Below are 5,829 nucleotides of genomic sequence, written 5' to 3'. Positions count from 1 at the left end.
CAGAGTGATCGCCGGTGCAAAAGAGGCATGGACAATGAGCGACTCCGATTAAGACTTTCAAGCGGAGGGGCACAGGGATGAACCGGAACACACCCGAACGAGAGGGATTCCAAGAATATGCAGGTATAAGACTGCATATTCGAGGAAAGCTTAAATGATTTGATAGGTGCTACTCATATCAACAAGATGCATATCTTCTTTTCTGGTGCCCACGTGGAAGAAACTCCAAGGTTAAGCGTGTTTGGCTTGGAGCAATTTCGGGATGGGTGACCCCCTGGGAAGTTTCAGCAGGCACGTGGGAGGGTCTCAGTCCACTCGTATACTGTAGCAGAGTCTGGTTAGTAATTAATTATCAAATAAGTTCATAATATATATATATATATATATATATATACATATATATATATATATAAGGGGTGGGCTAGAATAAAAACACTCTTAAGTGTATAAAATATAAACGTTTCTTAATGTACGAATTTTATGTAGAACACGTATGAATTTATCCAACAGAGTTACGAATTGTGAAAAATAAATTTTTGTTACCTTTGGGATTCGAACTCAGGACCACGAATTCATCCAACATGGTTACAAATCAACCGTAGATCTTGATGATCCAATGGCTGAAAATTATTTATATTTTATACACTTAAGAGTGTTTTTATTCTAGCCCTCCCCTATATATAATATCGCAAATAATATAACTTAGGGTTAAGGTGCAGATAGGCCCCTTAAGTGTGAGCCCTTAGAGCGATTTACTCCCCTTACTAACTGTGTGTGCAAATTAACCCCTAAACTACCAAAAATCACACATTTAAACCCCCACGACCAAACACCGTTAGTCAACGTTTAAATATATATATATATTTTTAATTCAAATGTTGGGGCCCACTTTTAATTATTACGCGGGTTTTCCCACCCCAATTTCACTCCAATAGTCTCTCAAGTAAATGAAACATCCTCCTACCAAACATCCTCCAAATTTAATGAATTAATCGGCGACTCGAAGAAGAAGAAGAGGGTTTCTGGGAAGAAGAAGAAAGATTACCAGTTGAACGACGAAGAAGAAGAGGGTTTTAAGGTGAGTACTCATACAATTCTTATCGTGTGATGATGATTATGCAGCATGCAAATCTTTTATGATTTTAATTTTTTTTCTTCTTCCTCGATTATTGCTTGAAATTTTCTCTTCTCGTCTGTAATTATGTGCAGTATGGCTCCTCCTGTTATTTTTGTTTTCAACGTTTGGGGTGTATGGAAAAAAGATGAAGATTCTGGTGATTTGATTCATGATAGTTATAATTCTGTTGAGCTTGAGGATAGTGTTGAAAATATAACTTTTGATCGGATTAATGATGAATATGAGAAGATTTATGGGAGTAAACCTAATAAAGTTTATGAGTGTGATGAGGATTATAAGCTAGAGAATGACCTAGTTCACCTTAGGGATTCTAAACAGTGTCATAAGGTGTTAGACTATTTTGAATTAGTTAACCAAGAGCAAATTCTTTTTTTTGCTGATCATGATAGAGATCCTATGCCTTCTATCACACCACTTGTCATGTTCCCAGATGATAGTGATGATGAGAACTTAGATGGGGAAGGGGCTAAGCCAACTAGTGGAATTGAACATAATGATGGTGAAGATTTAGGAAATGTGACTGGTGTGGAAGGGGCAGAGCCAACTAGTTGGGTTGAACTTAATGGGGCAGGGCCATAGAGTGAGATTAGAAATGAACAAGATGCAGATAAAGAGTTTAGGATTGGAGAGGAAGCAGAGGGTGAGCTTGATGAGGGCGAAGAGGAGGAGGGTGAGATTAGGCTTGGAGAGGAGGCAGAGGGTGAGCTTGATGAGGGAGATTCTGATGATTCTAGTGTGTTTAGCCAAGAATCATCAGAGAGTGGGGAAGAGAACAATATTCAGATTATTGGGTCTGTAGAAGATGGTCATGAGGGTATAAGTTTTTCTTTAGGCATGACCTTTGCAGATGCAAAGGTCGCTAGGGATGCCATACATGCCTATGGGGTGAAGTTTGGGTACAAATTGAAGTTCTTTAAAAATGAACCTAAGAGAATAAGAGTTGTTTGCATGAATGAAATGTCTTGTCCATTTGTTATACTTGTGTCTAAGGATGGTGATATAGAAGGGTTAGTGGTGAAGACCTTAGTGGCAGATCACACATGTAATAAGCAGAGAGAAGTCCCAAGTGCAAGCCAAGGTTATCTTGCTAAGTATTTCAAGAATGCTGTTTATAGAAACCCAAAGTTCACTAGTAAAGACATGTAAGGGCATGTGAAGGAACATCTTAAGCTTCATGTGAGTCTTCACAAGTGTAAGAGGGCTAAGAAAGACATCATTACTAACCTTGAGGGCAGCTATAAGGAAGAGTTCAATAGGTTGTGTGCCTATATTGAAAATGTTAAGGAAGTCATGCCTGGAACAAAGATGGAGCTTGGCTTGTCTGTTGAGCAGTTAGAGAACAACAAGAGAGTTTTCAAGAGACTGTTTGTGATGTTGGAGCCCTTGAAACAGAATTGGTTGGGGGTAGGGGGTGTAGGAAATTTATCTGTCTAGATGGCTGCCATTTAAAGGGAGTCACCTTTGGCTGCCTTTTAACTGCAGTAGGCAAGGATGGCAATGATGGGATTGTGCCTATAGCATGCTGTTGTGAACAAGGAGAATAAGAGTAATATGACATGGTTCATGAGATGGTTGAAGCAAGAGTTACAGTTTGATGGAGGGGAGCATATCACCATTATGTCAGATATGCAGAAGGTATGTAATTGCTAAGTTTGATATGATGCACTTATTTTATTACATAAATCTGATTCACCTTTGATTGCACATGGCTTGATGGAGGCTGTGAAAGATATGACTCCATATGCTGAGCACAGATGGTGTGCAAGGCATATATATGCAAACTGGAGTAAAAAGTGGAGAGGAGAGGAGATGAAGAAGAGATTCTGGATTGCAGCTTGGAGCTCGTTTGAGGAAGAATTCAAGCTGAATATGGTAAAACTCAGGGGAATAAACAAGAAGGCACATGATGAGCTTCTACACTATTTGCCTTATTGCAGATGAATGCTGTCCAAAAGATCCAAGTTTTGCCATATTTAAGCATTGAAAACAATATATTGTTGTCCATAAATTTTAAAGCTTTGCATACCAACGATATCAATATGAAGATACATTTGCTCTACAAGCTACAAAATGGCAGGTAGATTAACAAAAACTAACAACCAAAATAATTCTGCCATTAAGCTAAAACTACATAGATGAACACCAACCAAGATACAATCAAAATGCTCACAAAAAATCTATTTGTGGTTCTTACTCTTTTCGATTCATCTTTCAAACCTTCAATCATGTCCCAAAGAAGACCAATTTCAGCTTCTACATCACTTGGTGTGGCTGATCTTGAGTTCATTTCTGTGAGCTTCAAGTTCTCATTCTTCCACTCATTTATAACTTCAATAGCTCTCTCACTCATAGGTTCATCGTGCCATTTGAAATATCTACAGTTTTTGGTCTACAAACATTCGAAAATTGCTTAAAATCAAAACTGCACCCACAATAAAAATATTGTATCAAAACAACACCATTACCTTCCATTTTTTACAACCGTAGAACCTTCTTCTAGGGTTGTCTTCGGTCCATGAAGTTCTTATCGGGGCTTTCAACCTCTTACCTTCATTCACGCAAAAACAATACCTCGAATCATCCTCATACTCGTTCTCCCTCTGCCGCCAATCCCGCGACGAGTTAGACCCACTCACTGAATTGAAACTCATGGTAAGATGTCGACGACAAACAACAAGGAAAAGCCCTACACTAATGCGAAGAAATCTGGTCAATTTCGCACAAATTTGTGAGCCCTTATCGCGAATTAAGGTTCTTTCTTTTCTGAAAAATGCCCCAAATTACAAGGCCGTTGCAAATCGTTAATAGTGGGCCCCAGCATTTGAATTAAAAATATATATATATATATATTTAAACGTTGACTAACGGCGTTTGTTCGTGGGGGTTTAAATGTGTGATTTTTGGTAGTTTAGGGGTTAATTTGCACACACAGTTAGTAAGGGGAGTAAATCGCTCTAAGAGCATCACCAACGCTTGCACCAACTCCAACAATGGTATTGCACTCACTTGGGTGCAATAGATTTTATTTTATTTTTGAATTAGTTTTATTCTAGTTTCCATTTTAAATTTACAATAATTGATAAATTAAAATTTCATTGAATTAAAATTCAAATCCTACATTGATTGAAATAAAGTTTCAATACAAGAAATTAAAATCCTAAATTACTTAAATTAAAACAAACATAAAATAAAAAATCCTAAAAATCTTGGGGATGTTGTTTCGTTGCTTGATCTCCGCCACCTTGCACATGTGAAACGCCAATTCGTCGGGATTCATTTGAGAGGTGTCCCGGCTCATCAACATGCTATCGGCGAGGTCACGTTGAACTTGGGAGAACATTTCCATTGCAGTCACCATATTCGCCATGTACCCGAGAGCTTTTTGGTTATCCTCCGACGTCTTTTCGGCCTTTTTCTTGCCTTTCCGTTTGTCTCTCTTGGCCGCCTTTTGCCCTTGGGGCCGGGTGGAGATACTCGCGTCGCTAGAAGTCGTTGTGGAAAGACTGTCGGAGCCCTTTGATCGTTTGTCCGAATGGACATCGGAGTGAACATCCTCGCCGAGACTTGCAAATTTCTTGGACTCGCGCAAGATCTTCCATGCATGCGGATACCGGAACGGAACACGGTACTCGGCTAGCCACATTGCCTCTGCTTGCTCCAGGATTTGACCATCACTCATGCCTGATTTCCATTGATCGTGACATCTTTTGTGCATGGCATCAAACCTCTTCGAATCCTTCGCCACCCGTTGAAAGTGAGATTTGATTTGCGTGACATCGCGTGAAATAGATCCTCGGGGCTTTTCAGCGTTGTATTGGGTGCAGAGGGAGCCCCAAAATTTTGCCTCTTTTTGGTCGACACCCACCACAGAGTCGTGGGTGTGCTCGCAATACAAACGGCAAATTAGCACCGTTTCTGGTGGATAATAGTTGCTACGTTTGGCCGTCGGCATAGAAGCAATCTCCTCCACGTCGGGCTCGGGGTCGGCAACGGCGGCAAAGCGGGTGTTCAAATTGGTGGCCGTCGCTTGAAAGGCATTCGATTCTTGCGTGAACGGCGAGAATCCTTGCCTGGAAGCATTTGATTCGCCGGGGGATGGATTTTGAGGGTGTTCACGCCAATAGTTGCTCCAATCGCCTTCCATTGCTATTTGTTGAAATAATATAAGTAGAAGATGAAGAAGAAAATGAGGAGAATGATGAATGTTTGAGGATGAAGAAGAAAATGAGGTATTTGTTGATATATATATATAGAGGTGCTAAAGAATTAAAAAAAAAAAAAAGAAAAAAAAGCCAACGAAAAAAAAAAAACGGATAGAAAAAATGGCTACTGCCGATTTTTTTTTTTTGAATTTTCCTTTTTTTTTTTGGGTTTGAAAAGGGGCGCGTGTAAACACGCCCCCTCCTTCGCTCCCACAGCAGCCGAGTGCGATCCATCGCCCCCCTTCCTTCGCTCCCGGGTGCAGCAACGGCGCTGGGTGCGATAGGCCGGGTTCGATCCGGCCTTCGCACCCAGCGTTGGCGATGCTCTAAGGGCTCACACTTAAGGGGCCTATCTGCACCTTAACCCTATAACTTATTTATCTTATATAGAGTTGGAGGATTTTTTAGGACAATAACTTATGTTGATTTGGAAATTAGGACAAAAACTTTCGGACTTTTAAAAATAGGACACTAATTTTTTTAGAGTAA

Source organism: Salvia miltiorrhiza, chromosome 7, assembly GCF_028751815.1.
Source record: "Salvia miltiorrhiza cultivar Shanhuang (shh) chromosome 7, IMPLAD_Smil_shh, whole genome shotgun sequence".
Classification (NCBI taxonomy): domain Eukaryota; kingdom Viridiplantae; phylum Streptophyta; class Magnoliopsida; order Lamiales; family Lamiaceae; genus Salvia; species Salvia miltiorrhiza.
This window is presented reverse-complemented; position numbering follows the sequence as displayed.